The following is a 20,185-nucleotide window of genomic DNA, read 5'->3' as shown; positions in this document are numbered from 1 at the left end:
AATGATATCCACCAGCAGCTTCTGATATGATGTGACAAGAACAAAATGGAAGTGTAACATCACAAAACTTCTAACATACTAGGGTTTTGGCCTGTCACTTTTTCTCATGCAAATACTTCTTTCCACCTGATCAGACATGAGCACTTCTGTGAGAAAGGATGATTTTGTACTCACAAAAGGATGGGTTACAATATTAACTTTTAATTAAATAAAGAGGGTTAAATTCACTAGTCCAACAAGTTTTGCCTCTTTAAATGGAGAGGGATTTGCACTATTGAATTAAAGGAGGTTGGGGGAAAAGAAGTAAGTAGGATTAGAGGAGGGTAGATACAGCAGAGTAAGTTGCCATTACACTTAACTTTCCAATGATGTAAGGCGCTTAAGGAACTTTAGGTCAATGGTGTAATTTAAAATTTAAAAATACTCTGTATTTTTAATTGATGCTGTGACTGAATAGCTGAGTATTAAGGAGCCACGTCACCAGCTATTTACCAGCTCATTCCCCATACTACAGCCAAGCCTTGACAGAGTGGAAAATTGACTGTGCAGCGTATAATGCATTTTAACATAGAATGCCACCTATACCGTAGACAAAACATCTCCAGGACAGAGACAAGGGCATGACAATTCAAGTGGCCAAACTGGAAATGTCAGTCACTGAAGCGGGATGCAAGGGCTCGCTCTCATATATTCATAGATTGTTAGGGCCTGGAAGGGGCCTTGCAGATCATTGGGTCCAGCTCCCCTGCTCTAGGCAGGAATACAACTGGGTTTAGGTGACCTCAGTGAGGTGACCATCTAGTCTCCTCTTGAAAACCTCCAGGGTAGATGACTGCACCACCTCTGGAGGGAGTTTATTCCACAGTCTGGACACCCTGACTGTGGAGGAGTTTTTCGTGGTATTAAGCCTGAAGCAGCCTTCCAGGAATTTATATCCATTGGTCCTGGTCTTCCCTGGAGGTACCCCAGTGAACAGTTGTTCACCAAGCTCCTGATGTACGCCTCTGATATAGCAGTAAGCTGCTATCAACTCCCCTCTCAACCTTCTCTTCTTTAGGCTAAAGTGGCCCAGGTCCCTTAGCCTTTCCTCATATGGCTTGCCTTGCAGGTCCCTGATCATACGGGTGGCTCTTTTCTGGACCCTCTCAAGTTTTTGCATGTCCTTATTGAAGTGCAGCACCCAGAACTGGATGCAGTACTCCAACTGTGGTCTGACCAGTGCTGAGTACAGCGGGAGTATCACTTCCTTAGTTTTACATGAGATGCATTGGCTGATGCATGCCAGTGTGTTGTTTGCCCTGCTTACCACCACCTCACACTGATGGCTAATATTCATACAATGGTCAATCATTACCCCTAGGTCCCTTTTGGCCATGGTGTAAGTCAAGCTGTCACCACCCAGCCTGTATGTATGTTGAGGGTTGTTTTGCCCCAGAAGGAGCACCTTACACTTGGAAATGTTAAGCTTCATCTGGTTCTGGACTGCTCAACTCTTGAGCCTATCCAGCTCCGCCTGTATCTGCAACCTATCATCTGGCATGACCACACTGCCCCTAACTTGGTGTTGTCCGCAAACTTGGCCAGCAAGCTTTTCACTCCCCCGTCCAAATCATAGATAAAGATGTTGAAAAGCACCGGTCCAGGCACAGACCCCTGAGGGACACCACTGGTCACTTTGCGCCAGGACAACACAGATCCGTTCATGAGAACTCTCTGGGTCCTATTCTGTAGCCAGTTTCCCCATCCACTGAACTGTTGAATTCTCTCTTTCTCAATGGCATAACAAGCAGAGTTGGTACCTGGAGCAAAACCTGTAGGGGAGGTGGATTGGACCATGAGTTGAAGAATGGGGGCAGGGTGCATAGGTTTCAAGAATTTGAAGAGAAGACAGCAGCCTTACCCATTTGGGGAACTACTAAACAGTCCCAGCTGAGCAACTGTTTGCAACTGTGTGTGCTTTGCCCACCCCAGCTGTTGCTCTTAAATCAGCAGCAACCAGGAACTGTTTTGGAGTTCTCAGCATGAGTACGCTGCCAGGGTGTGGACTCTGCAGGCATAGAGGGTGATTTGGTCACTCTTGCTACCTTGGCACCAGGAACAGCTGCCCCTCTTGTTCACCCCTAGTTACTTGCTGATCTCCTCCACCTTGTGGAGGAGTGTCGCAGATTTAAGAATTGCCAATCTCAAAGCATTCATTAACCAGTCCTAAAAATCAGCAGACAAGCTTAAGTTTCTATATTTTTTAAATGACATATTATTTTCTTTTCATTTTTTTGTTTTTGAGTTTCTGTTTTGGTTGCATGGTTTCTAGTTTTTCTTTAAAACTATGTAGGACAGAAATTTACAATTTTTTAAAGTATGAAAACAGGTTCTTATGCAACATCCTGATTCCATCAGCTAAGGCTTTATAAGGAATATCAAATACCATGATATCCGTAATAAAAGCATGCAGTTTGAAAGCACTGGGATTATTTGACGTAGGAAGAGAGGTTTATTCTTCTGTAATTTTCCCCAATTACAGAAATTATGAACTTCCAAGATATTTTGGCTTTCGTACTTGTAGATATATTTTACACATTAACAAAATAAATGTGAAGAAGTTAATTCAGTAGTTTAGGTGCAATAATTTACAGAATTATATTATATGAAAATACAATGCAAGTAATTTCTCCTCAGCTTTTATTTGTAAAGTGAATTGGGTGTTTCCTGAAAAGTGACAGTTTTATTCTTGCTAATAGTACAGGAAAGGTAAAAGTAAATTTCTCCATATGACCTTGGTAGTATTGATAGCCAACATGAGGTAACACCTTTAGAAGTATGTCAAAGTTCATTCTCCATGCCAACCAGCTCCCCACACAATTCATCTGTAAGAATGTTCATTATAAAGATAGTAGGCATGTAAGCAATTGTTCCATCTTCTAGAAATTGGTATAAGTCAATTACCTCTTCCCACTACTCTGATCTCCACTACTGGAAAAAGATAGTCAGCTGTGTTAGTCTGAAGTTAGGGAAAAGGTAGGGCCAGGTGGCCTTAGGGTGCGCACACATGTACTAAGTCAACTTAAAATAAGGTGACTTAATTAAGTTGACTTAACTAAGTCAACTTAAATTAAGCAATGTTGAAGTGTACACACATACTGCTTGTTGACATGGTGGCAACCATCTTGTGAGCTAAGTCAACTTAACTAATGTGACAAGGTAATAAACCCCAGAGGTGTATTATTTTGCACTGCATTTAAGTAAGTTCTGGTCTACATACATGTATATGCTCTGACAGTTAAGTTAACTTTAAAAAGTTAAGTTGGCTTTACTTTCAGAAAGGTAGTACATAAAGGTACATAAAGAAAATGCTTTCCTCCAGCATCCCAAGATGTACAGCTCCTAGCTGCTCTACGCCATCCCACCTTCCAATGCTCTAGTGGTCTCCCCTCCACCTGCTTCCAAGCTGAGACCAGGAAATCTGAACAGTTTAATTAAAGAGAAATCATGGAGCTGGTAATAGCAAGGATAGCCTAGACAGGCAATGATCACCTACCAAAGCCATGTTTATTTCTTATATGAAATTGTCATCTATGTATTTCAAAGTACTTTGCAAGGGAAGCTCAAAATCCTCTCTCACATTGGGAAACAAACAACACTGTTTCTTGCCTATTTGGGCCCTGTTACCACACAAACAATATCAAGGATGGGATGATGGCATGGAGACCTTTTTCATCCCCTCTAGGCCACAGCTGAGACATATCAGCAAAAGTTGGCTCTGTTTCTGCCTATGCTATACCTACTATGTAAATAAATTCAGGACTTAATTCTCTAAGGTACCTTTAACCAGCACTAAATCAAGCAGAGCAGCAAGAGTATAGGCTCTGCTCCTGTCTATGCTTCTGCTCATCAGCCCTCTAGTGACAAGGCACAGTTGTGGAAGTCTGAGAGCACATTATGCCTTAACCTGTGGCTGCTCTGAAACTACTCTAACTTTATGATGACATAACATTCCACAGACTTTAAAAGTTATAAAAGTAACCTGTAATACCATGTAAGGGTTCACTTTGCCCTGCCTTTTGATATCCAGTCATAAAAACTTTTGGTTGTTAACAATCCATGTATGGCAAGTTTGAAAATCAGATCTAGAAGCAAAAGGATTCATATGCATTAACAATTAAACTGAAAGTCTCAACTCCCAAATCTGAACTCTCATCACCATTTAATAAAATCACTTCACAAAGCATTTCATTTTCTTTAGTATGAAATAAGAAAATATCACACTTGTTTGTCATGCCATTTTTATTTAACAAGGCTTTTTTTTCTACTCATTAGTAAAAAAACCCATTATAAACAAGGCAATTCATTTATCAAAATGAAAAATGTTCTACTCTTTGAACAAGGAAAGGGGAGTCTAAATAGACTGTCTCTATTCTAAAATTAGTGGAACTATCTTACACTGAATATTTTCTCTTAAGCAATAATATAAGCACTCCAAGATCATTAATGAGGAAATACAGGATCAGGATTCATAGTTGAAGGGCAAAGCTGCTAAGAAAGCATTTCAGAGGCATGTCACCAAGTGATACAATCTAGGAAAATAAATGTAGGGATCACTGATCTCTGATATCATAATTAAATGTCCACAGTACATGACAAAGAAAAGGACAAAAAAAAAAATCATTAAAATTTGACTGAAAACATGAGCTGCAAGACTTATCAAGTAGATTGTTTATGACCTCTCCCTAGAACATAATACTTTGTTTAAAAATTGTTTTGTAATTTGTTAAATAGATTTGAAAAAAGCCCTAGCATTTAATGCAAAAAATCATGATCTGTCTTTGCCACTTACAAAGAGAATTCATATATACACAAGAGTCCAAAGTTTGAAACCAAAGCTAGCTCCTCACCTGGTATCAGCAACGTGTCTGTCCAGTCTCCTCTGGAAGACTTCCAAGGTTGGGGACTGCACCACCTTCTTGGGAAGTCTATTCCAGATTCTAGCTACCCTTACCATACAGAAATTCTTCCTTACATCCAACCTGAAACCATTCTCTAACAGTTTATGGCCATTGCTCTTTGTCCTCCCCTGGGGCATCCTAGTGAACAGTTTTTCTCCCAGCTCCTGACATGCACCCCTTATATACTTATAGATGGCCACCAAGTCCCCCCTCACGCTTCTCTTCCCCAGGCTGAACAGTCCCAGATCTCTTAGTCTTTCCTTATAAGGTTTGTCTGCTAGGCCTTTAATCATTCTTGTGGACATTCTCTGGACCCTTTCAAGATTCTCCATGTCTTTTTTGAATTGTGGTGCCCAGAACTGGACACAGTACTCCAGCTGGGATCTCACCGGCACTGAGTAGAGAGGAAGTATCACTTCTTTAGCCTTGCTTGCAACGCATAGGCTAATGCATGCCAATAAGCTATTAGCTTTGTTGACTACAGAATTGCACTGGTTGCTCATGTTCATCCTGTGATCAAACATAATCCCGAGGTCCCTTTCAGCCATTGTGCTGGCCAGGACATTTCCTCCTAACCTATATTCATGTCGCTGGTTACTTCTCCCCAGGTGAAGCTTTCTGCATTTATCCTTATTGAACTGCATCCAGATCCACTCCACCCACATTTCCAGCTTGTCCAGGATCTGCATCCTATCCCCTAGCATGACTTTTCCTCATAACTTAGTATCATCCACAAACTTGGCCAGCATGCTTTCCGCATCCTCGTCTAAACTGTTGATAAAGATGTTGAATGGCATGGGGCAAGGACCAAACACTGGGGGACAACACTGGTCACCTCTTGCCAAGATGATACAGAACCATCCAGTAACACTTTGTGGGGTCAACCCCTTAGCTAGTTCCCAGCCCACCTGACCATGGACTCTGCCAGCCCATAATTCCCCAGTTTTTTTATAACAGCATCATAGGAGACCATATTGAAGACCTTTTTAAAATCCAAGTATATGACATCAACCACATCTCCCACATCTAAGCAGTTCATTACTTGATCATAGAAGGAGATGGGGTTGGCCAGACATGACCTGCCCACAATGAAATGATGTTGGCTATCCTTCAGCATCATGCCTTCTGGCACTCTCTCATAAACTGACTTCTTGAGAATTTTTTTCAAAATTTTACCCGGTATCAAGGTCAAACTGACTGGCCTATAGTTTCCTGGATCCTCCCTACTCCCCTTCTTAAAGACTGGTAACACACTGGCTCTTTTCCAGTCTTCTGGGACCTGTCCTGAGCACCATGAGTCTTCAAATACCTTCACCAATGATCCCACAATAACTTCAGCCAATTTCTTCAGCACTCTCAGGTGTAGTCTATATGGTCCTGCTGACTTGAAGACATTCAGCCACTCTGAATGCTCCCTCAGCACTTTGACACTGACCATTGGTTGGCAATCGTTCCCCCCCTCCCCTGCATCCGTTCAGCATCCGACCAAGCAGACGACCACCATTTGTACACTGATACAAAGTATTCATTAAAGAGTTCAGCTCTCTCCTGACTCTTTGTTATCAGCTGTCCCATCCCATTATAAAAGGGCCCTACATTTCCCTTGGTCTTCCTCCTGCTCCCTATATAACTAAAGAAGGACTTCTTATTGTCCTTGATTTTGGTCGCCAACCTGATCTCAGTTGCTGCCCTTGCCTTCCTTATCCTCTCCCTACAAATATGGGCTATACTTGTGTATTCCTCCTTGGCAACTACCCCTTGTTTTCATTGCCTGTAAGCCTCCCTTTTCCTTTTTAAACACTCCTTGAATCCTCTGGTAAGCCAACAGGGCTTCCCAGCCCCTTTACCACCTTTACCATCCATTTACTATCCATTCAGTATATTGACTTTGGAGAATCACTTTTTAGGTACCCAATTTATCTATGCATTCTATGGTAGAGCTCAGCAGCTGGGATGGGATTATAAATTTACTTAGGCAGCACAGTGTCTAAAAATTAGACATTGCAACACCTAAATCCCGCTTGCCAATTGACCTTCACTTGCACATCATATATTATCAACCACTCCTCTTAAACTTTCATAAACCTTCCTGGTTTCCCTTTTCTAAAAAAGTCTGAGAGAACAGAATTAAGTTGACTTAAGTAAGGGAAATGTGAGAACTAAAAATTCACATTCAAATTGCTAAGCTAGGTAGCAAAAGTCATTTTGGAAGCCTCTACAAAGGCCTGGTGAAAGGTGATCAATGTTAGATACTTGGATTGGCAAAGACAAAGCATGTCTATTACATTTATTATCTTACATGTGCCTCCTGCTCAGTACCATCATCACAACTCAACACCCTCACACAATGAGATTTCCCGCAGGCACTCTCACTTATATTGGAAAATACAATATCCAGCTTTTATCAGACTTCAAGACAAATGAGCCACACATCCATTTTCTATTGCCTCTCAGCCCTTGGGCAGGCAAACTTTATTTTAGTTATGCCCCTTCAACACCATTCATATAGTAAAGAATATTGGACCTATCAGTCTACATCTGTTAAATAGTAGGCTTTAAATTGCCAGCACAGTACATTACAAAAGGTCTACAACATACAAAGGAAGGTAGAAAATGAATTTTGTGAATATATATGAGCATGCTCCTACTTTAGGTTTATATATAAGTTCAGCAATCACAGAAATAATTTAAGCACTAACTACAACTGCAGATTTTGATTTGAATTGTTTCAGACAGTTAAACAAAATCTGTTGCCTGTCATTTCCAGGATCCCTTTCATGCTGAAACTAGTTAAGAAAAAGTTTATTTTCCTTCCCCCAGGATATAGAGGCTAGGAAACCTTTTTCTTTTTCTCTAATCAAACATCTAAATACTTTGCACAGATAAGTTAATTAGGAAATATATAATTGGATCCTTTGATGATTTTGTTCCTAGTTATTCCCAGATACTCCATATATTCCTATTTCCATCCTTTGGTGTTCAATAAAAAATATACTTTCTGTATCTTTACAAATAAAGATTGCTTTTTCAGGAGGATCAACAGTTAAATTGGTCTTTTGGTTATACAATATCTTTCTCCCATTTCTTTCTTAAAATCAATTAACTATTTTTGCTAATTGCCCCTGGCCTGATTTTTGTTACAGCAGAATTACCTGAATGTGGCATAAAGAAAAATGTGCATATTTAAAGAAAAATGTGCATATTACACCTCAACACAGAATAAAGATTAAAGGTTAAATTCCACCTGCCTCTGTGCTGATACACATAAGAGGCAGAAAAGCATAGAGAGTCATTTTCTTCTACTTTTGCATACAGATAGAAGAAACAGAATACTGGTGTGCAGACCTCTCATGGGCAAAGGAGGCAGCTAGTCCAGCCATAAGCAAGCTGCACAACATGGCTTGATTAAAAAATTATTTGCTCAGGTTCTTCCTATCAGCCTGATTCGGAGCTTGCTGTTAGTGCTTGGGTACATGTCTTAAAATGAGTGCAAGTGATACTTTTAAGTGCTTTCCTCCCACTCACCAGTTTTCCTGCTCCACCACTCTTGCTGGACTTAAGTTCGTGCCCTAAGTATTATGACTTTATAAAACACTGCAGTGACATTTCCCCCACTATTTCCTAGAGATGAAAAGAATGACAAGATAGTTTATACAGTGGAGGCAGTGTAGCTTAGTACATTGGTCAGTGAGCTGAGACTCAAAAGACCTTTCTTCTCTTCCCTGTATTCCTGGATGACCTAAGGCAAATTGCTTCCCCTCTCCATGCCTCAGTTTCCACCTCTCTTAATGTAATACTTGCCTCTTTGTAAAGTGCTTTGAGATCCACATATGAAAAGAACCTTTTGGGATTGCAGGGTTATATATAAGAGTAATATTTGGCCCCTTTACTAAGAGATGGTGTTACTATTCTACACAACAATCTAACAGGGAAATTAGAGAAATGTAGACTAGATGGAACATATTTTACTAAATAATTGAACACCATTATAAATGACTCTTGTCATTATTCTTTACTAATAGCTGAAAGGATATGGTGAAGAGTACACTGTTCAAGTGGAGTTTCACTTCTTGCTACAGTAGGAGCAGGATCATGGATAATTCCCATGCACAACTGTCCTACAAGTCCATTATCTTTTGGTTCCTAATATATGTCCCATAGATACTTGCAAGGTAAACGCATATCAAAATCTTGAGAAAAAAAATCAGTACAATGAGATTCCATAAGGACAAATTAAAAGTGGCTGAAACAGGAATGCATATTCAAATTCACAAATATAAAATAGGAAAATACTCACTAGTTTGTAATACCAGAAAGCAGAATTTGTAAATTGAGTTAACAGTACAAAACTCTTCACAAACTGAAGTGTTGTATTGGGTTTTGTTACTAAAATAAGAGTATTGCACATAGATTAAGAGAAGTAATTGAAGCAGAACTGGTTATAATTGCTTTAAAAACAATTTCATTATATTCACAGGTTGTTCCATCAAGGGTAAAATATTATGATAGCAGTTACATAAACTCAGTTAAATCTAATGGTGCACCCCAGGCTGGGGAGCATCACAAGAAATTAGATTTGAACTAATGGTCCTGATATGCAAGAAATGTAAAATATACTATAATAGAACTGTGGTGGGCCAGTAGGGGGCGATCCTGCATTTAGCCACCCACCTCACTGTGCCCGACCACCTTCCAGGCTCCAAGTGCCTCCCTGGGGGCGCCTCACGTCTGGCTGACCCCCTTCCTGGAGCACCCCACTAGCCTGGGGGTTCCACTGCCACCACCCAGGCCTGGGCTTGATTCTGGCTCTGTACACCCTGGGAAACACAGGCCCTCGAGGGTACTTGATTCACTTCAAGAACTTGGGATGCTTCCCTCAGTCAGAAGCACAAGTAGTGGTCTCCCTTAGTCAGCCAAACCAAGGGGACCCCAAGACATAATCTAGACTCATTCCCAATAAGTCTCCCACACTAGGTACAAAGAAGAACTTTATTAGTTACAAGGGGTAGGGTTGGAATAGGGTACAGGGTAGAGCAAGATCAGAGAAATCCCATAGAGCAAACTCCCATGGCTGGATAGCCTTTGATCATGCATCTGAGTTACTGCAAGCTATATATCTAGTTAGATCTCAGGTAGATTACTCACAAGTATCATCCAGAAGCAGACGGAGATTCCCTCTGGAGGCAGGCAGTTCCTTGATCATGAGTTTTGAGACAGAGCAAGTTTCAGATGGTTCAGCTCTTCTCCCTCTCTGAATCTTCCTCATGGCTGCTGCGCCCTCCTCCTGAGCAGTCCTTAACTTATATAGCCCTTGTGACCTCATTTACCTGGTCCAATGGAGGCCAGCACCTGTTGGCTGTCAGCCAACCAATTTTAAATGCATCACTAGTTGCTGGGCAGACTGGAAGTTCCTAGCTCCCCAGGGAGCAAGCCCCTCACCCAGGTATGTGATACCAGTCACGTAGGCAGAGGGAGCAGGTTTCCCCACTCCCTCAGGAATGTATCCAGCTCAGGTTACCTAAAGAGATAGGGTAAGGTGTGTATCCTCTGCTGGGCCCATCCTAACCAAATTGTCACAGAGCAGAGTTTTTGGGGAGAAACAGAGGTGGCCTGCCACAAGGACATAGGAATTACCCATTATATTGTACCATGCACCACTCCACTTGCTTAGGTCACCAGCAAAGTATTATATTCTCTTTGGATTACAACATGCAAAATGTAGAAATTCAGAAGACGGCTGCACAAATTACAAAAGGTTTTAAAAATAACCATGAAGGGGAAAAATCCAATGGATATATCCAGCTCATGGAAGTTTTCAGTTGACTTTACTGGATGAGTATTCTATCCTTTTATCTCTTTTAGGCTGGTCACAGGAAGTTTACAGTTAACAGCTATATGAAAGATTTCAAAATGCTTCTGAAGAGATCAGAATGTCTGTAACATTACATTGCCTTCAAGTACTGGTGAACATCCAGATTTATTATCCCTTGAAGTAAATATTGATCTCTGAATTGCCTTGGTCAAAATTTGCCTCTTAAGTCAATAAATCTTTATAGTCTCAACATAAGTCAATATCTACTTCTTGCTACAGCAAAGAAGTTTGAAAATGTGGACTATAGATTTAGATTTAGTTGGGGATATGTAAAAGCACAATTGAAATGGAAAAAAAGTGTTGCTTATAATTACTGGAATTTGAAGAAAAGAGTTGGTCTTCTGCAGCAGGAATTATAGAAACACTAAGGCACTGATCCTATAAAGGCTTACATGCTGGCTCTATTTCAACAACACTATACATACTGACCAAAGTACCTACTCACTAGGGCTGCTTAAAGCTTTGGTCCCTGATTTGATTCAGCAGAGATTTGGCCCAATTCAGTGGCTCAATCTCCAAATCCAAATCAAATCAGGAAACCCTTTTATCTCTCCAAATCGAATCAGAACCCTCCAAATCGATTCAGAGAGATTCAGAAAGATTTGGTGATTTGGACATGGACACAGCTTTAAATCTTTTTTCTCCATACCTCAAGGTACCAGGCAGCTCATTAATGCTGTGATGCTGGGGCAGATGGAGCATCCCACAGGAGCGCGGGGGGGTCTCCAGCACACTCGGCAGCAGATACAGAGGTGGACCAGAAGCACTTCCGCCCCCTCCCCAGCTCAGCAACTGGTGCCTCTTGGGTCTGGGAAGGCACCCTGGGTCCCCCCGCAGCTGATTGCTGAGCCAGGAGACTGCGGGGGGGGGGGGGAGGCCCACATGCTCCCCAGCAGACCCGGAAGTGGATCGGAAGTACTTCTGGTCCACTTCTGGGTTCACCGCTGAGCACACGGGGAGGCCTCCTGCGCTCCTGTGGGACTCTCCATCTGCCCCAGCATCACAGCATTCACAAGCTGCACCTGGTACCTCAAGGTATGTAGAAAAAACATTTAAAACTGTTTCTGTGGCTGACTCACTGATTCTCCAAATCAGCATTGAATCTTCAGATTCGGATGCAGCCAAATCAAATCGGGGACAGTGATCTGAATCAACTAATTAAATCATTGTGCCCAATTCAGGCCGAATCTGAATCCAAATCGAATATGGCCCATTTCGCACACCCCTACTAATCACATGCTTGATTTTAAGAATATGTTAAAATCCCATTGACCTTAACTGGATTTGAACATAAATTTGGGCTAGAGACAGAACTTACACATAAACCTGTTTAAGTGATCAGAAACTGGTTTAAACCTGTAACAGAATATACATTCAGTTCAGACGTGGATAGAGAATTTACCCGGTGCTAAACTGCTTTGGTGAATAGGGGCCTAGAATTAATTGCACTGAAGTTTCCTGAACGACCTTCCACTGATAAACTGTGGTCCTTCCACTGAAGGACCCCACACAATACATGACATGTAGTACCCCTGCAATTTTTGCAGGACCGCAACATAGAGAGAAAACAGGCAGAACACAAAGGGAAGAGTAAGTGCAACAAAAGGATTTAGGTGCACAAATCCCATTGTTCTTAAATTGCTTGGCTGCTTTTGAAAATCTTCCCTATGACTTTTATTGCTATTTTCTTTTCAAACAAAAATAACATTTCATACTTTTTTCAACAACTAATCTGAGAATTAACTGGCATTTTAACAAGATCCATCTTTATTGTTTCCTTTGTCAGTGAATAGCAGGTAATCGTTTTTGTTTTGCTTTTTATTAATATTTTTTGTATTCTTGTAAATTATCTTTTATAACAACATTAGAATCAAAAGATACTTGTCTTTTTCAATATCTCTGTAAACCAAACTAGCTTGTTTCTGTGCTACTGTGAAATTAGCTAATTGCTGTAATTTACTTGGTAGAGTTCACCTATCTTGGCTCCCCTGTATTCAGTGGAAGTATTGAAAAAATGTGCACTGATCATTTATGTTTATTGTAAAAAATAAAAGAGAAAAACTGCTTTCATTCCAAGTTATTATAATTAGTAATAACTCAAATAGGATAATATGTAATTTTAGTTAATTATTGTTAATATCAGATTTTTCAAAAGAAATAAAATTGTATTAATAATGTATAGGATCTTCTGTTCATTATTACTAAAATATTTTTCAATGAATCTACCAATAGTTGTTTTTTTTTCATTATTTATTGAATCTTGTACTTTTGCACCATGGGCAGCCACAATGATTTGTTTTTCCATGTTCATTGGTGGACTTGTGCTGCAATTTGTAAACAGAAAAAATATATGTGGAATTAGAAGAGCAAAATATACACAGAACATCCTCACATTTTCACATGGTACATGTTAAGGAAAGAAGCATGTATTCACTTTTCTTAAGGTTAAGAACTACAAGTGCAGTGAGCAAAAATCAAGCTAATAACAATGATCAGAGGGAAAAAGGAAGGCAAGGTGATTAGACTTGATCTCTCTAATGCCAAAATGCTAATATTTTTAATAGAATAGTTAGGGATTTTATTTAGTACTTCTCAATTTCTCTCCTTTTAATTTTGCAGATACAAGAATAAACAAAACCAATATTGGAAAAATATACAAACTACACACACCAAATAAACTCCCCAAATTTATTAAATTATTTTTAAAATGTTAACTTAAGAGGTGCATCAGAGAGACTTTGGCACTAATGCTTCATGGTGGGCTTATTCAAGCTGCTCCAAGTGAGCAGTCATGAAAGGACTAACACTGAGTGTGAGTCTCAGGGAAAGGCTACTTTGTGTACATACATATTAGAGGTGAGAAGGATGGGCTCAGTGAAACTAACTAAAGTACTGATATTAAGGTAAGAGTCTAGATGCATGCAGGAAACTTCCGTAATCTAGAAAAAAAGCATTAAATGCAAATATATACTATGAGTACTATGAGCACAATTAAAATATACATATATTTTAGAATTTTCAGGTATTTTACGACATAGTGCATCTACACGTGCAATTAATGCAATACAATAAACTTTGGAGCCATTTGAGCTGGAGGAAATTGCTCCCAGGTGCAGCATCCACACATGCACCCAAGACAGCAGCATTTTGAGCTACGGCAGAGCAGAACTCTGGCTAGCTGGTCTGACTACGCACACCTTACACCTGCAATCGGCATCTACACATGCATTTCAGCACAGTAAATTACTCCACTGTAAAATAGCACTGTCCCCAACAATACTATCTTACAGTGGAGTTAATTCATTTACTTTTCCCTAGTACCAGCACATGTGTAGACTTGTGACACTTTCCTGCGGAGCTAATTAATCTACTCTGCAGTAAAACACGTGTAGATGCACCCAGTGTAGTTAAACTTTCCACTTGGTGTACTTTTTAAATATAGGGCATAAGTCTAACATATATTTTCACATTGCATACTCTTTGATAGTTGGAACAGATATACAGTTTGCTTTTAAATGGATTACGCTACTGAAAGCTCCGTTAAAATACATTTAACATTTATTTTTATCAACATTTTTTTATCAACAGACTTGTCCCATTACCCGGATGCATACTTCTTTGCCAGTGGATTTCAGTACAAGCACTGGGTAGGCAATACTGGACATAAAAGTGGATTAATCACTTTTGTAATTTGGCCATATGACATCTTAAGGTCCTGTAAAGGAATTATTGCCACAAGTTTAAGGTGCCTCTATAAATAACAAGTGGAAGAATTACTGGTTAGATATATATTTTCCCAAGCCAAAGGCAATCGAAAGTTTATAGAATATTGCACACAGGAGAACAATATACAAAAAAAAAAAAAAGTTTGAAATGTTAAGGACTCAAACATTAGACTTCCTTATGCATGATCATCATGATAACAGTCTTTCATGACATCAGCATATATTCTCTTTTTCCACAGGATCCCTGCCTCATTCAGTGCTCAGAAGAGAAAGTGCTCACTTAGTGATCATCTGTTATTTCCAAATATTGAATGTATATATCCTTTTATTGTATAATGCATTACTCCATGCCTTATTTATTGTGTATTGTTCAAACTCTGCTCTAAAGACAGATTTCTTCATGGGCTTCTCTGTGGTGCACATCACTAAAATATTTGAGTACTTCACAACACCCCTCTCAGGTAATGTGGAATTGTTCCCCTTTTTAGAGACAGAGAACTGAAACGAAGACCAAATTTGTATAGGTATATAGGTATGTAAATGTACAGAAAAGAGCCTTACAAGCTTTTCAAAAAATGGTTAGGCACTTAATTCCCAACACCCATGGTGATTTGGAAAATCACATTATGTGACTGTTTACAACATTGGCCACCTAAAAACTTTTCAGCACTCAAATGCCTTAGCAGTATAAACATCTTTTCTCTGTTTGCTTTCTTCAGTATACACCTTCCAGCTTCTGCTACAAAGCAGGAGTCATAGAAACAGTCTGCTTCACTACACAGACCCAATTCATCCCCTGAACTCATTCATCCTGTGTACTGATTGAGACAGCAGTCCAATAGAAAAAAAAGTGTGAGATTATTTAATAAAGAACGTATCTTAATGCATGCACATAAGGATACAGAGTTAAGGTTGTAAGACAACCTTGATTCCATCATTTCCTAACTATGCAGTCTTAAACATGTTCTTTTAATACCCTAGGTTGTTTTTAAAACAAATTGAATAACGATGAAGCCATTGTCATGGATGAAGCAGAGTGATGTTTACAACAATAATATAAAGTCAACAGATCTAGGTTCACAAACTAAATTTCAAAGCTTGCAGGCATTCAGCCATTTACTTGGGCCCATTCCAACATATATGGTTTGAACTATATTATACCATAAATTCTTATATTGTACAAATAATGTGATGGCTTTTTTCAGTTACATAGATGATAATGTACTTAGAAAGCACATGTCCAATAGCTATTATGATTATTATATTAAATCATCAAAGCATGGCCTGTCAAAAAGTAGCACAACAAAACCTGAAGGACATAAATAGTATTATTGCTCTTTCAAACATGACTGCTTAGAGATGTGGAAGTACTGAATGGTCAGCAAACAAAGAACTATAATTGAAAACAACAGGGATTCTGGAATGAAATGACATTTTTTCAGTCTAATGGAAGACTTGTTGCTTGTTGACTAACATGGGGATAGAGAATGGTGAGAAGATAATCACCACTACAGTTAAAATACCTGAAGACAATAAAACTATATTCCTTTGTTCAGTGTCTTTTCTGATCAAGAACTATCATTTGGAAATAACAGAGAATAATAATTTTGTATAATGTATAATATATAATTATATAAATAATTGGTATAATTTTGGAAAGAGCTGAGGGCTATTAGTGATGGTGGATACTTTAACCTTGCACACTTAGTCAAGAAAACCAGTGACATCCAATCAAACTTTTTTAGAATGAATTGCAACAAACAATGGCAGCACAGCTGCTATTAGCATTGTAATTGAGTTTAGGAGGGAAACAGCAGCTGAATGCAATGCAGAAAATTAAAGAGCAAGCTTTTGTTAACATAGACTATCAGTAGGGTCATAATTCTGCAGATTGTGAACTTATTATGGCTCAACAAACCAGTCTATTTTTATACCATAGATATATTCCTATTCCTTGTACCAATCATGTATATTTCTGACTAGCAGACAGCTGATCATTTATTTATTTAAACAATTTGCTATCCATTTAGAAAAAGGATGAGCATTTACAAAATCTAGGATTACCATGGAAACCTTATTCCTTATCGCTAAGGACTGTGGGAACAATTGGTTATACAATTGTGATGGCTAAATAACAAGCCTCTGGGTATTATGAAGACTGTAGTTACAAAATTATTGTAAATAATGTCTATTCAAAGATCATTTTGATTTTTTTTCCTACCCTAGCTGGATAATTCAATCCTATGAAGGACTGCCTATACCTCCCCTGTTGAATAGCAAAAAGAAAACTAATATTTAAACAAATATAACATTTCAAATATACAGCTGTGATCTAACCATATTAATGCAAGTAATAAAGCTGAGATTTCTAGTTTGTGTCCATCTTGAAGGAACATTGCTGAATTTACTGGTAAAGTCAGTATTGCACGATACGATTTTTGGTTCAGAATATTCTTTCATTGCGGTATCAGGCAGGCTCCAGGTCACTGGCACTTGGATTTGTACTGTCCCAAGAGAACTTCCAACATCTCAGGAGAATTTCAGCTCATTTTCCCATCATCTACAGAATTAGTCCTCAGACTTCTTTTGGTTATATAACTCATTTTAAGTTTATTATATACTGCAATATGTCACTATGGTTCCATGTTGTAGAAAATCAAAAAAGGAATACTTCATGTCACTACAGCCACATTGTAACATCTCCCGCAACCTAAGAAAGGTTGTAGGGTAGTTCCTCCATTTACATTTTCCTTTGTTTTATGTTTTCCCATTCTTTCTTCTCCCATATACTTTAGAATTGTGCTACCAATGGAGATCTAAACAAAGAGGACTGGCATGCAGGAAGTGAAACAATTCAGAGAAAATGAAAGTTCCTAAATCAGCCCAAACCTACATCCACAAGAGGTGATGAGAGGCCATAGAGTAGGCATAATCTGGATGATGGGTTAAAAAGATGAAAACCAGCATTAAAGGCTGTTTTTTTGTGGAGGAAGTTTGGTTTTTTGCATCTGATTAGTGATACTGCTAAAGTAATATTAGTCTAGTAACTACTTACTGTTTAATGGGACGGCACTGGGCTTGGCCCACATAAGAGACTATTACTACCAAATATGATGTCTTCTCCTTGAATTCATGTAGCAAAGCATCATAAAGTCAGAGCTACAAAACCTAGTTTTAAATCCTGCTGATAGAGGTCATTCTTCTAAAAAGTCTAGATCTAGCTGATTATTATAATCTCATTGATCTCAATGTATACATAAGGAAAAAACATATCTAATCTGTATTAAATGACTACTTCTCTATGTTCTCAATAATATTATTGAAAAGAAATAGAAATGGCCTAATTTTTCATATTTTTCATATTTTGATTCGTTTCAAAATTTGATTTGATTATGAAATCTTTTTTTTTTTTTTTTTTTTTTTTTTTTACCAAGAACACCCATATATGTTACAATAAAGAGGTTTTTGACCCATTCTACTAACCACTAATGGAGCCAGAACCTATTTTTAAATATCTTTTATTTGTATTGAGGAAAGTTACTTTGATGGCCAAGTCCCATAACGGAATCCCATTCAAAAGTCAATCAAAAAGATTAAAAATAGGATAGTTGCTCCCAATCCCAATTCCTTTTAATCTGGAAAAGGAAGGACGATTGCTAAAAAAATTGCTTGAAACAAGATGTACCAAACACTTATACCACAGACCCTCACTAGCAACCTAAAAATCTCTATGGCAGCCTCAGATGTCTGTAGAAATGTCAAGCACCTTTTTTACTATATAAAAAGTGAAATACTGTTCATACATTAAAGTCTTCTTGCACCAGTATGATACTATTCATACTGCAATTAAGAAATATTACTGGGTGCAGTAACTGGGCCAGTCAGTGGGGGAGAGGAGAAAGCCCCACATGGAGCCTCTTCCCCCTCTTCCCCCTGTGGTTCTAGGTGCATCAGGTGGGGGTGGGTGCCATATGGGAATGGGAGCCTCCACTTTCGCCCCATCTCTGCCTTCCCCCAGTGCCATGAGCAGCTGGAGGGGGGGGACGAGGGGAGGGGCTGGGGAGAGATTCTCTGTTGGCTCTCCCCATCCCTGCAGCTGACAGCAGGGGGTGGAGGCATGTGCCTAGCAGGCCAATGAGGCATGGCCTGCCAATCGGCTGGGCTCAGGTGCCTTCAGCAATGTCCAGCAGGCCAGGAGGCACCTGGGAGTGCCCCCACCTTGCCAGTGCAGGCATCCCTGGGCCCCCCACTGATGTAAGGTATGTTCTGTTCCTTCCTGATCTATTCTTTGCAGCTTAGAGAAACCCATAAAGATTTGATTGATTCCACCTCTGGCTTTTTGATAGTCTGTACTTAGCCAAAGAGATTCAACAGTCCCTGATATCTTTATGTCTACTGTTCTATATTTATTAAAGTAATGAAAATATGAAAATATGAAAAATTAGACCTTTTCCATTTCTTATTACTAATATTATTGAGAATATAGAAAAGTAGTGGCCTACTGTTCCAGTCTGCCTTGATGTTCATCATTGTGCTATTTTCCTACTGTCCTCAAGGATTTCTCAGCTCTTTGCTGCTCAACAAAACATCCATCATATATCCCTTAAAATAGCAATGCTTTTCCTATTTCCTATTTGTTTGAAGAAAAGATGGTTGCTACGCTGTTTCAAATTAATATAACAACCTACTGTTGATGATCACATTGTAGGGTTAGTAAAGGTCTAGGGTAATCTCTGTTTTAGTAGACTATTCCATTATTTTGTTTAATGTAAGGACCATTTACTTTGGACGTGACAGTGATACACTGAAGCAACAGAAGACATGAGCCTGGCTTTTTTAAAATCATATTTTTGCTTGCTAACTACTAGTCTAGTAGGTTTTATCTTCTGTTACACTCTCACAGCAGGGCATTGTTTAAAATGTGAGCATTTCTTAAACTTTTGTACTAATTATAATACTAAATCAAACAGTGGGCACAAGCCTCACTGCTGAAGTACCAAACTGCTATGACCACACCCTTGTATTCTGCATTTTCCCCTTATCTGAACATTTGAGCACTGTATTTCTTGTTTTCCTTCTGAAGGTTGAGTGCTAAATGCTGGAACAAATTTAAAGGGAAATTTCCTGTCCAACAAAATTAACAATATCCTTTAAAACATTATTAAAAAAAAAAGATAATGCATGCATAACTGCCACTAAATTCATAGTGGAGGTAAAAATATCTGGAAACGGAACTGAGAGGTAGAGAGACTGTGACCGAGAGTGCTGTCTGGCTGTTCCAATGAATCTGCATAAAATATTGCCCATGAATGGATGACTGCTGCTCACTTGATAAAGAATTGTACATGTTTGTATCTTAAATGTGTTTTTCAAATTTCTTTCCCTAAACAGAAACACAGGTGTAGACTTTCCTTTCCTTCAGAAAAAAAAACGCAAAGAAAACTCACAATAAGGGACCGCAGAAGAAAACATCATCCTTGGAGAGCTCAGGAGGGTTCCCTTCATAGTTTTCTGATACAAAATAATTAGGAAATGAAGATTTGAAAGGCTGCACCCTGTCCTGATCTAGTAGTCCTTGCTCACTTTGACAGGGAATTAAAGTATGTGATTCAGTTCCTTGGGAGCTGATTTTTAAGCTGGTCAGAGGC

General features: G+C 39.1%; 1 protein-coding gene across 1 annotated transcript in view; it reads right to left on the bottom strand.

Moving 5' to 3' along the window:
• IQCM (IQ motif containing M) overlaps positions 1 to 20,185 on the bottom strand; it is a 198,119-nt gene that overhangs the window by 47,032 nt on the left and 130,902 nt on the right. The gene's annotated exons all lie outside the window — the stretch shown is intronic.

This window comes from Alligator mississippiensis, chromosome 2, assembly GCF_030867095.1.
Source record: "Alligator mississippiensis isolate rAllMis1 chromosome 2, rAllMis1, whole genome shotgun sequence".
Lineage (NCBI taxonomy): Eukaryota > Metazoa > Chordata > Crocodylia > Alligatoridae > Alligator > Alligator mississippiensis.
Note: the sequence above shows the minus strand (reverse complement) of the source record. Positions and strands in the feature narration are given on the sequence as shown.